General features: G+C 43.5%; 1 protein-coding gene across 4 annotated transcripts in view; it reads right to left on the reverse strand.

Moving 5' to 3' along the window:
- exoc6b (exocyst complex component 6B) overlaps window positions 1-13,681 on the reverse strand; it is a 652,306-nt gene that overhangs the window by 579,413 nt on the left and 59,212 nt on the right. The window lies entirely within an intron of this gene.

Genomic DNA, 13,681 nt, shown 5'->3' on the forward strand with positions numbered 1-13,681 from the left:
GGTTGGTTTGTAGTAGATGTCTGTGTTGATTTGGTCGCCTGAGATAGAAATAGAAAGGTCGAGGAAGGGGAGGGAGGAATCTGAGACTGTCCAGGTGAATTTGAGGTCGGGGTGGAAGGTGTTGGTGAAGTGGATGAACTGTTCAACCTCCTCGTGGGAGCACGAGGCGGCGCCGATACAGTCATCGATGTAGCGGAGGAAAAGGTGGGGGGTGGGGCCAGTGTAGTTGCGGAAGATGGATTGTTCCACATATCCTACGAAGAGGCAGGCATAGCTGGGGCCCATGCGGGTGCCCATGGCTACTCCTTTCGTTTGGAGGAAGTGGGAGGATTGGAAAGAGAAGTTGTTCAGGGTGAGGACCAGTTCACCTTCATTGTAAATATTCAGCAAGGTACAAGATTCTTCCAAGCGCCTGACTAACATCCCTCACACAACCAACAGCATATATTAATTAACATGGACACATAAGGAATGGGAACAAAAGTAGCCTGTTTTAGCATTCACTCCGACCATGGCTGTAATAACTGCGATTTCAAGTCAATTTGGGGCTATGATGTTGTGGCCATAACAGAGACGTTGGTTTCACAGGGGCAGGAATGGTTGCTTCATGTTTCAGGATTTAGAATGTTTAAAAATGGGGAGGGTGGAAAAAGAGGAGGGGGGGTAGCGTTGCTAATCAGAGAGTGCATCACAGCTACTGAAACGAAGGTTGTTGAGGAAAGTTTGTCTACTGAGTCAGTATGGGTGGAAGTTAGGAACAGCAAGGGAACAGCCACCGCACTGGGGGTTTTCTACAGACCACCTAATAGTCGAGAGATTGAAGATCTCATAGGCGGGCAGATTCTGAAAAAATGCAGAAGTAGCAGGGTTGTTGTTATGGGTGATTTCAACTTTCCCAATATTGACTGGAACCTCCTTTGTGCAGATGGTTTGGATGGTGCCGTTTTTGTCAGGTGTGTCAGGAGGGTTTCCTTACTCAGTACGTGGACAGACCGACGAGGGGAGAGACCATTTTGGATTTGGTGCTCGGCAATGAGCCAGGACAGTATCAGATCTCGTGATGGGAGAACACTTTAGTGACAGTGACCACAATTGCTTCACATTTACCATAGCCTTAGAGACGGAATGGCGCAATTACCAAGGGAAGATATTTAATTGTGGAAAAGGAAATTATGACACGATCGGACAGGAGTTGGGAAGCATAGACTGGGAACAATTGTTTCACAGAAAGGGCATAGCAGACATGTTGAGACTATTTAAGGAACAGTTCTTGCGAGTGGTGCATGAATTTGTTCCTCTGAGACAGGAAAGTAGGGGTAAGATTAAGGAACCTTGGATGACGAGAACAAAGGAACTTCTCGTCCAGAGGAAGAAGGCAGCTTACATAAGGTGGAGGAAGCAAGGATCTAGCACAGCTTTAGAGGATTACAGGCTTGCTAGAAAGGAGCTCAGAAATGGACTGTGGTGGGCTAGGAGGGGGCACGAAAAAGGCTTGGCAGGAAGGATTAGGGAGAACCCAAAGGCATTTAACTCATACGTGAGAAATAAGAGAATAATCGGGGAGAAGGTAGGGTTGATCAGGGATAGTGGAGGGAGCCCGTGTGTGGAGTCTGAGCAGATAGGGGAAGCCCTAAATGAGTTTTTTGCTTCGATTTTCACCAAGGAAACGGAACTTGTTGTAAATGAAAACTTAGAGGAGCTGGGATACAGTCTTGACCAGATCGAGATTGATGAAGTTGATGTGCTAGATATTTTGGGAAACAGTAAGATGATAAGTCTCCAGGGCGAGACCAAATTTGTCCTAGGTTCTTCCAGGAAGCAAGAAAGGAGGTTACTAAACCGCTGACGAGGATATTTGCCTCTTCCCTCTCTACGGGAATCATATCGGAGGATTGGAAGGAAGTAATAGGGAAATTCCTGGCAATTACAGACCAGTCAGTCTGACATCTGTGGTCAGCAAAGAATTCTGAGGGAAAGGATTTATGACTATTTGGCAAAGTATAGTGTGATTAAAGGCAGTCAGCAAGGCTTTGTGACGGGCAGATCATGCCTCACAAATCTTATTGAGTTCTTCGAGGAGGTGTCAAGACAGGTCGACGACGGTCGAGCAGTGGATGTGGTGTATATTGACTTCAGCAAGGCATTTGATAAGGTTCCTCATGGTGGGCTCATTCATAAAGTCAGGGAGATTTGGCTATCTGGATTCAGAATTGGCTGGCTGACAGAAGGCAGAGAGTGGCTGTAGATGGAAAATATTCTGCCTGGAGGTCGGTGTTGAGTGGGATCTGCAGGGCTCTGTTCTTGGGCCTCTGTAGGTTTTATAAATGACTTGGATGAGGAGGTTGAGGGGTGGGTTAGTAAATTTGCAGATGACACAAAGGTTGGAGGTGTCGTCGATCGTATAGAGGGTTACTGCAGGCTGCAGCACGACATTGTCAGGATGCAGAGCTGGGCTGAAAAATGACAGATGGAGTTCAACCTGGATAAGTGCAAAGTGATGCATTTTGGAAGGTCAAACTCGAATGCTGAATATAGGATTAAAGACAGGATTCTTGGCAGTGTGGAGGAACAGAGGGATCTGGGTGTGGAAATACATAAATCCCTCAAAGTTGCCACCCAAGTGCATAGGGTTGTTAAGAAAGCATATGGTGTTTTGGCTTTCAGGGGGATCGAGTTTAAGAGCCGTGAGGTTTTGCTACAGCTCTACAATCCCTGGTGAGACCACACTTGGAATATTGTGTCCAGTTCTGGTCGCCCTACTATAGGAAAGGTACAGAGGCTTTGGAGAGGGTGCAAAGAAGGTTTACCAGGATGCTGCCTGGACTGGAGGGTTTGCCTTATGAAGAAAGGTTGAATAAGCTCGGACTTTTCTCTCTGGAGAGAAGGAGGAAGCGAGGAGACCTCATCAAAGTGTACAAAATAATGAGTGGAATAGATAGAGTCAATAGCCAGAGGCTTTTCCCCAGGACAGGATTAACTGACACAAGGGATCATAGTTTGAAGATATTAGGAGGAAGGTATAAAGGAGACATCAGAGATTGGTTCTTTATGCAGTGAGTTGTGAATGCATGGAATGCGGTGGTGGTAGAAGCAGAGTCATTGGGGACATTTAAGCAACTGCTGGACATGCACATGGATTGCAGTGAGTTGAGGGGTGTATAGGTTAAGTTACTATATTTTACATTAGGATTAACAACGTCGTGGGCCAAAGGGCCTGTTCTGTGCTGTACTTTTTTATGTTCTAAGTTCTAACTTTCTTGTCTGCACCCTCCATCATCCTCAACTCATTTGACAACCAAACATCTGTTGAACTCAGCCCATTAAAAGACTCAATGACCCAGCATCTCTGCTCTCTGGACAAGAGAATTCCAAACACTCAATTGGAGTTGAAGCCATTTAAAACTGAGATGAGGAGATGCTTCTTCACCCAGAGAGTGATGTGTCTATAGAATTCTCTGCCACAGAAAGCAATTGAAACTAAAACATTGAATGTTTTTAAGAGTTAGATAAAGTTCTTAGGTTTAAAAGGATCAAAGGTTATGAGGAAAAAGTGAGAACGGAATTGGATGATCGGTATGGCAGAGTTGGATCAAAGGGCCAAATGGCCAACTCCTGCTCCCATTTTCTACATCTCTATGACAACCTTCAGAAAATAAATTCCTCTGCCTTAACTAGGAGATCATTTATTTTGAAACCAAGGGCTCTATTTTTAGATTCCTCCATAAGGGAGAACATCCTCTCTGCAATCATTCTGTCAAGGCTAACAAACTTGTCACTTCATTTGAATACTTAAAAGTGACTACACAGCACAGTGACTCGACAGGCCAAAAGGCCTGACTCCTCTGTACTATGGCCATTGTATGAATCCACTGTATAGATTGACTATTGTGAAACCAAATTCTCACTCAGCAAGTTCTATAGTAAGCTACCTAGAAAATCTCAATGCGATCAGCAGAGTCAATGTGGCTTTGTGAATGGTAAATCATGTTTAACTAATCTCTTAGATTTTTTCACAAAAGTGGATAAAACGAAACAGATAGATACAATGTAATTGGATTTTCAAAAGGCATTTGGTGACATGGTGGCATAGTAGTTAGCACTGTTGCCTCAGTGTCAGGGACCGAGGTTTGATTCCAGTCTAGGGTGATTATTTATATAGAGTATGAAGTTAAAAATCATACAACACCAGAGACTGATGTGTCTGTAGAATTCTCTGCCAACAGGTTGGACTATAACCTGCTGTTGAGTGATTTTTAACTTTGTCCAACCTATTCAAACACCGGCACCTCCAAGTCATATACAGAGTATCACATTCTTCCCACGTCTGCATGAGTTTCCTCCATTCCAAAGATAAGCAGGTTAGGTGGACTGCCATGCTAAATTGCCCATAGTATCCAGGGATGTGGGATGTGCAAACTAGGTGAGTTAAGAGTCTAAAAGTGTGGCACTGGTAAAGCACAACAGGTCAGGTAGCATCTGAAGAGCAGGTGTGTCGATGTTTCGGACATAAGCCCTTCGTCACATTCTGATGAAGGGCTTATGTCTGAAACATCGACTCTCCTGCTCTTCAGATGCTGCCTGACCTGCTGTGCTTTTCGAGTGTCACACTTTTCGACTCTGATTCTCCAGCATCTGCAGTCCCCACTTTCTCCAAGCTAGGTGGATCAGCCGTGGGAAATGCAGGGTTGTACGGATAGGTGGGTCTGAGTGGGATATTCTTCAGAGGGTCAGTGTGGGCTGAATGGCCTGCTTCCACAGGGATTCTATGATTGATAATGTGCCACATCAAATCCTGCTGCACAAGAAAAGAGCACATGGTGTAGAGGATAAATTAGCATGGATAAAGGATTGGTTAGCAAACAGGAAGCAAAAACTAGAGATAGATTAGACATTATTGGTTTGATAAGGAGCATCTAGTAGGGTAGCACAGGGATCAGTGCTGACTTCTCAACAATTTACAATCAATATCAACGGTTTGGTTAAGAGGACTGAATGTACAGGAACTAAGTTCACTAATAACACTAAGATAGGTCGGAAACTAAGTTATCAAGAGGAGGTAGAGTGTGCAAAGAGGTGAAGTGAATGGACAAAAAAACTGACATGCGGAAATGCAAACTTGTTGATTTTGACAGGAAGAATAGAAAAGCAGTATATAATTTCCATGGAGAGAGACTGCAGAACCCAGTCATACAGAGGGATCTAAGAGTCCTGGTACATGAATCACAAGAAGCTTGTATGCAGGTGCAGCAAGTGACTGTGAAGGCATTGAGAATGTTATCATTTCTCTCAAGAAAATGGAATATGAAAATAGGGAAAGTTTTACCACAGCTGTACAAGGTACAGGAGAGACCATAGCTGGAGTACTATGTACAGTTTTGTACATTTGTCCCATTTGAAAACAGACTGAATTGCTTTCAGAATCATTCAAAAAGATACACTCAACTCATTCCAGGGATAAAGGCTTAGCTTATGAGAAATGTTTGGAAAGGTTAGCTCATCTCCATTGGACTTTAGAAGTATGGGAGGTAATGTTGATGAAACATAAGATATGTGGAAACCCACAGGATGAGTCCTCCTGTGAAACAGATCTAAGCCATCTCTCTTTTGTGTCAGCTTGTGTTTTTTTTTCTCTCCAAGGTCTATCAGATGTAGAATTATTTTTCCTGAAAGATACCTGAAACTGGATTTTTACATTTATTGAAGTCTAAGTTAAGTAAATGTTTGATAGACAAGAGAGTCAAAGAAAATGGAAGTGAGTCCACAATCAGATGGGCCACGATCTTATTGAATGGTGAAGCAGGCTCAAGAGACCAAATGACTTACTCTTGCTCCTGACTCTTATGCTCATGAGCTCATGTTTCACATTAATTCATACAAGTTTCCATGATTTGCCCCCTTCTCTTCACTGTTTATACACAATCTCTTCATTGTATCAGATATCTATATCCTCTCTAACTGCCCACATACCAGTAAAACCTCAAAAAGGTACAATTTAACTGAGCAAACCAAACCTTCTTCCTTTTGGTTTCCACCTCCATTACCACATTGACGAAGATCACTTCCTCCCATCTCAGTAACGTAAACCACATTAATTCCATTTCCTCCCAAAGCTAAAACCTTAGCCCATGCCTTTATCACCATGATATTTGACATTCTGGCAACTCACTTGGGCTATTTTGCAATTCAACTCTCTCAGTCTCAAATGATCAAAAAATATGTAGTCTTGCTCAAACAAAAGTCTCCTATTAACCCTATCCTCTCTACTATCCATTTGCTGCTCAATAGAACCGACCAAATTTCTCAATCTGGACTTTTCAATTTTTTTATTTTTACTGGCCTGAAGTCCCCAGCCCAGAGATCAAACATCACAGATACTTTTTGTCTCTGACTCCTATCACTGCTGCACTATTGACTTGCTTTCTATGAACGGTCCTATTCAAGCAGTTCCCTGCTAAGTTTCCAAATTCACAGATGTTTAAAAACCTTACTCAACACTAAGTCTCTCCCATCCTTTATTGGGAAAGATATATAGACCTTGCAGGGAGTTTTTTTTTTATTAGTCACAGGCTTTGACATCACTGCCAAAGCCAATGGACATTTGCTGTCCATCCTGAACTGCCTTTGGTAAAGTGGTGGTGAGCTGTCTTCGAGATGGAACAGACAGCCGCATCATTATTAGGAAGGGGGTTCCAGGATACTGACCCAGCAACAAACAAGCTCCAAGGAATGTTATATTGTTTCAAGTCAGGATGGCAGGTGACTTGGAGGGGAACTTTTAGGTGGTGGCATTTCCAACCCTCTGCTGCCTTTATCTTTCTGGGTGACAAGGTCAGAGGTTTAGAAAGTGCTACCAAAGAAGTCTTGATGAGTTACTGTTGGTGTATCTTGTAGACAGCACACTACTGCCACTATGGTGGAGAAAGTGAATTTGGAAGGTGTTGGATGGGGTTCCATTAATGCAGGATGCTTTATCCTGGAAGATGTTGAGCTTCCAGAGTGTGTTAGAGCTGCACTCATCCAGGCAAGTGTAGAGACTCCTATCACACTCCAGACTTGTGCCTCATAGACAGTGAACATGCGTTGAGTGTGAAGAGGCATGCTACTTATCTCAGAATTCCCAGCCTTTGGTCTGATGCAACAGCCACAGTTTTTATATGACTAGACCAGTTCAGTATTTCAGCAATGGTTAACACCCTTAAAGGTGAATGAGGCTTAATTAAGTTTTTTGTTACTTTGCACATGTATTCCCTGGAACTTAAAATGTGTGATTTGATCCAAGTTTTCAATGTTATGATGAACATGCAAGATAGGCAGAAACTATTTCTGCTGGCCAGGGATCGAAACAGCATTGCCTTTTTACGGAGTGAATTAGGAAATAATTCGACATGGTCTTCCTCAAACAGCAGTTGATGTCACTTCAAATGTTAATTTTAAATCCAAGATTGATAGTCTTTTCATGTGGAGTGATGTCAGAATATGAAATTAGGAATATTAGAATAGACTTGGTGGGAGAGAGGGTGTCAAATGGCCTATTTTAAATCACACATTCTATCCCTCCCTTCCCACCTCTGCTTCAGTTGCCACAATTGTGTTCTTCAAAATTGTAAAAGACTCCATGAAATTGTCCTCTCTGCTATTAACGGGCATGTTGTTGTTGAGCTAGCAACTACAATTGAAAATTCACTCCCTCCACTCTGTAGCCCACCAACACAGCATGCTGCACTTCAGACAAAATATCTCAACACAGGATACATCGTGAAGAACCTACTGCAAAATTCCAATTTTGCTCCCAATTCATCTGGTCATCTCATTGGTTGTAATAAAAGCATTCACAGGGTTAAAAAGGAGCTCTGTGTTTTGTTCTCAAAAGGAAAAAATATGTCATATCTCTTTTCCTGAGTGGAATTGCGCAGAAGAGTATATTTACACAGGATACACTGTATACCAGGATGTATGAAAATAGGAACTCGCCCATTTACTGTCGGCAGAAAAAAAGTCTGTTTATGAGTTCCGCAGAGGAAGTGTTACACTGTTTATTATATCTGTGGTGGTGACAAGCCTACCATTTCATCAGCAAGACAGGCAAAGGCTAATAAAGAATACCTTCAGTTCCCTTGATTTTACACATCTCTCCTTTGCACAAAACAGATGTGTGACCGGTTAACAAATATAAAATTATATTGTGTTAGTTCAGCACATTTTAAAACACAGGAGGGCCATCTGGTCCACCAAACCTGTGCCAACTCCATCTGGTTCCAAATCTCTTCAAAACCTCCTGCCTTTCAACCTAAAATTTAGTCCCGCTTATACTGACCCTTCAAATAGGACTGTTTTCTATCCACCCTGTCCATGTCTCTCATCAGATACACCACAATCAGGTCCCCTCTCAGCCTGCTCTATTCCAAAGAAAACAAAGTAAGATTGTCCAACCTCTCTTCATAGCTAAAGTTCTCCATCCCACACAACATCCTGGTGAATCTCCTCTGCACAAATCTGTTGCTGCTGTTGGACCACAGTGTTTCATGGAAGTCCAATCCTCAATTCTTAGGTCTGTTTGAAATCCAGCCCTTTCAGGATGGTGGTAATACTATACAACACATGGGAGGGTGTCCTCAATGTAAATGCAGTATTTTTTTAATATTCTCATGCTGATGTGGGTGTTGCTAGTTGGCCAGCTGGCCAGCTTTTATCACCTTCTGAGGAAGGGTCACTCGACTCAAAATGTTAACTCTGTTTACTCTCCACAGATGCTGCCAACCTGCTGAGCTTTTCCAGCAATACTATTTTTCTGATTTACAGCATTCACCACATTCTTTTGGTTTTTATTTATTGCCCATTCCTAGTTGCCTTGAGAAGATGGTGGTGACCTGTCTTCTTTAATTGCTGCAGTCCATGTGCTGAAAATAGAGTCACAATGCCCTTCGGGATGAAATTCCAGGATTTTGATCCAGTAACATTGAAGGAACAGCAATAAATGTCTAAGTCATGATGGTTTAGTAGCTTAGAGGGAAACTTACAGGTGGTGGGATGTTCCCATGTATCTGATTCCTTACAGTATGGAAACAGGCCATTTGGCCCAACAAGTCCACACCAACCCTCCAACAGCAACCCACCTCGGACCTATTCCCCTACCCTATATTTACCGCCGACTAATGCACCCAGCACTATGGGCAATTAGCATGGCCAATTCACCTGCACATCTTTGGATTGTGGGAGGAAACTGGAGCACCCAGAGGAAACCCACACAGACAATATGCAAAGAATATGCAAACTCCGCATAGACAGTCACACAAAGCGGGAATCAAACCTGGGTTTCCTGGCGCTGTGAGGCAGCAGTGCTAACCACTGAGCCACCATACCGCTTGGAAGGCGTTGTTTAAGGATCTTTGGTGAATTTCTGCAGTGCATCATATAGATAGTACACACTACTGCTTCTGAGTGCCAGTGGTGGAGGGAGTGAAGGATGGAGCTGTTGTGCCATTCGAGCAGACTGCTTTGTCTTGGATTGTATCAAGTTTCTTGAGTATTGCTGGAACTGCACTCATCCAGGCAAGTGGGGAGTATTAAGACTGAAGATGATAAAACACAGGAGCAGAAGTAGGCCATTCAGCCCATCAAGTCTGCTCTGCCATTTATTGAGATCATGGCTAATCCAATAATCCTGAATGTGGGATTACTTCCTGGCCCACTAACAACTAGTATAAAAGGGAGGCTTTCAGATGCATCATTCAGATGTTTTCCAGGACCGGTGAGACCTGTACAAGAAGGATGGGTTGCACGTAAACTGGAGGGCCATCAACACAGCTCAGGAACAGGAAGAGTGCAAATATTTTGATGGGATTGTACTACAGGACTCCAAACAGCTATTGGATGATAGAGGAACAGATATGTGGACAGATTATGGAAAAATTAAAAGCACAGGGTTGTTCACAGTGGGTCATTTTAACTTGCCCTATATTGACTGGGACTTACTTAGTGCCTGGGTCTTGGATGGGGGAAGCTTTGTTCTGTCCAGCACAGTTTTTGAAAGAATATTTAAATAGTCCAATTCGGGAAGGGGTTCATACCAGACCTGGTATTGAAGAATGAGCCCAGCGAGGTGTTTCAGCGGGAGGGTATTTTGGGAACAGTGACCATAATTTTATAAATTTTAAGATACTAATGGATAAGGATAAGAGTAATCCTCGAGTGAAAGTACTAAACTGAGGGAAGGCTAACTACCACAATACTGTGCAGGAACTGGGGAACGCAGATTAACGGCGATTGTTTGAGGGTAAATCTATATCCAGCCTGTGGGAGTTAGTTAATGGCCAATTGATTAGTTCAGGATCAGCATGTCCTGTGAAAATGGAAAAGGATCACAAGATTCGGAAACTTTGGATGACAGGAGAAATTGAGGGGATTAGCTATGAAGAGAGATTGGACAAACTTGGTTTGTTTTCACTTGAGCATTGAATGATGAGGGAGGTCTAGCCTCTTTACCAATTTGCTGCCTGTGCTGATGCTGAAGCTAAATGAATGATGGAGACATGATCCTCATTATTGGGATGCTATATACTTCACTGTATTGAGGACTGTTCATGGTAATCCTCCACTGACTGCTCTGAGACCAAGGAACTTCTTTCGTTCCTTATGTTTCCATGACAGGTCACTTCAAAAATGAGTTTTGTGCCCAGCTGCTGATGGGATGTGGTCTTTGGCAAGAAGGCTCAGGCCAACAGCAAGCCCAGGAGCAACATCAGGCCCCAGCAGAGGGTAAGGAGCACAAATAACCCCTCCATTCCCCAGCAATGAGCAAGAGACAGTGTCAACACAGTCTCCGTACATCCTGGGACACTGTGGCAAAACTTTGGTAATTCTAGAGTGGAACCTGAGGGCTGCAGGTCACCTTCTTCTAGTGACTGTGGAAGTGACAGCTGCTTTGAACTTCCATGCAACTGGCTCATTCAGCGAATGATGAGTGAGCGGTGTGGGATCAGTTGTGATCCAAAAGTGCATTAGGACAGTGACTTACACCATTACTGCATGATCCCACTGGTTCATTTCCCAATAAGGAGGTCAATATGGAGTTCAGGCAGTAGAATTCAGAAATGTAGCTAACTTTCCCCAGTACAGGCTGCCAATGGTTGCACACGTGGCACTGAGAGAGCCGTATCACAGTGCTGTAGAATGTCATCAACAGGACGGGGTCTCATTCAAGTAATATCAAGGTGATCTATGATCACTGTTACTACTTCATGGAGGTAACCTGCTATCCATGATGGAGCAAACGATGGGGCCACCGTTTCACTGCTTTGACTGGTCCTCCAGTGTAGCCCAGACAGAGTGTGCCATGTCATCCCTGCATGCTGTACTCTGTTTAATTGGAGCAGGCAACAAGATGACGTGAGGAAGGGGAGTATCTTTCCAAAGAAGAGGAAGATAACGACTCTGGGGAAGAGGAAGCTCTCCAGAGGAGAAAGACGCATAGGTTAGGTGGATTGGCCATGTTAAATTACCCTATAGTGTCCAAGGTGTGCAGAATAGGTAAATGCGAAAAGCGAATGCTAGAAAAGCACAGCAGGTCAGAAGCATCCGAGGAGAGTCAACATTTCGGAGAGCTAATGTGCCATTCCTGATGAAGGGCTTATACCCACAATGTTGACTCTCCTGCTCCTCGGATGCTGCCTGATCTGCTGTGCTTTTCCAGCGCCACACTTTTCGACTCTGAGTCTCCAGCATCTACAGTCCTCACTTTCTCCCTGAATAGGTAGATGTGCCATGGTAAACGTGGGGTTACAGGGATAGAGTGCATGGTGGGTCCAGGTGGGATGCTCTTCAGAGGGTTAATGCATACTCAATGGGCTAAATGGCATCTTTCTGCAGTACAGGGATTCTATAATTCCACAAAAATTATGAGAAGCATAGATAGTTTTGAGTTTTTTTCCCAGGACAGAAATATCAATTAGTAGGGGCATAGGTTTAAAGTAAAACGATTTAAGTTTAAAGGAGGTGTGAGGGGCATGTTTTTTTTGCACAGAGAGTGATAAGTACCTGGAATACACTGCCAAAGAAAGTAGTGGAGGCAGATTCAATTGCGACGTTTAAGAGGCATCTTGACAGAAATATGAATAGGCAGGGAGGAGAGTGATACGGGAGTGCCTAGATGCAAAAGGTTTTGCATTTAGAAAGCCATTATGTACTGGTGCAGGCTTGGTGGACCAAAGTGCCTGTTCCTGTGCTGTACTGTTTTTGGTTCCACTTTCCTACCTTATCCCCATAACCCTACATTCCCTCAGTGATTAAAGATCTACCTCGGCCTTGAATATCCTTAACAACACAGCTTTGATAGCCCTCTGAGGGAAAGAATTCCACAGATTCACTCCCCTCAACTGTTCAAATGCGTGACCCCTTATTCAGAGATTACGTTCTCTCACATTAGACTTACCCACAACACGAAATAACTTTTCCACACCAATGCTGTCACATCTCCTAACAATCTCAATTTCAATCTAAGTTTCAGTTCGGTTGTCGCTCATTCTTCTGAATTCCAATAAGTACAAGCACAAACTATTCAACTTCTCCACATAAGACAATCCTACCATACCTGTTGTCAGCCTAGTGAACCTTCTCTGGATTGCTTCCAATGCCAGTACACATTTCCCTCGGTAATTACCCCACAACTGTTCATAGTATTCCAGCTGTGGTCTGACTAGTGTTTTATAGACAATAGACAATAGGTGCAGGAATAGGCCATTCTGCCCTTCGAGCCTGCACCAACATTCAATATGATCATGGCTGATTATCCTTACTCAGTATCCTGTTCCTGCCTTATCCCCATAACCCATGATTCCACTATCCTTGAGAGCTCTATCCAACTCTTTCTTAAATGAATCCAAAGACTGGGCCTCCACTGCCCTCTGGGAGCATTCCACACAGCTACCAGTCTCTGGGTGAAGAAGTTTCTCCTCATCTCTGTCCTAAATGGTGTACCCCATATTTTTAAGCTGTGTCCTCTGGTTTGGCACTCACCCATCAGCAGAAACATGTTTCCTGCCTCCAGAGGGTCCAATCCTTTAGTAATCTTATATGTCTCAATCAGATCCCCTCTCAGTCTTCTAAACTCAAGGGTATACAAGCCCAGTCGCTTCAGTCTTTCAACATAAGATAGTCCCGCCATTCCAGGCATTGACCTCGTGAACCTACATTGCACTTCCTCAATAGCCAGAATGTCTTTCCTCAAATTTGGAGACCAGAACTGCACACAGTACTCCAGATGCGGTCTCACCAGGGCCCTGTACAGCTGCAGAAGAACCTCTTTGCTTCTATACTCAATCCCTCTTGCTATGAAGGCCAGCATGCTATTACCCTTCTTCACTACCTGCTGTAACTGCATGCTTACCTTCATTGACTGGTGTACAAGAACACCCAGATCTCTTTGTACTACCCCTTTATGTAAATTGATTCCATTTAGATAGTAATCTGCCTTCCTGTTCTTGCCACCAAAGTGGATAACCATACATTTATCCACATTAAACTGCATCTGCCATGCATCTGACCACTCACCTAACCTGTCCAGGTCACCCTGTAATCTCCGAACATCCTCCTCACATTTCACACTGCCACCCAGCTTAGTATCATCAGCAAATTTGCTAATGTTACTATTAATACCATCTTCTATATCATTAATATATATCGTAAA

Source organism: Chiloscyllium plagiosum, chromosome 1 (assembly GCF_004010195.1).
Source record: "Chiloscyllium plagiosum isolate BGI_BamShark_2017 chromosome 1, ASM401019v2, whole genome shotgun sequence".
Taxonomy (NCBI): domain Eukaryota; kingdom Metazoa; phylum Chordata; class Chondrichthyes; order Orectolobiformes; family Hemiscylliidae; genus Chiloscyllium; species Chiloscyllium plagiosum.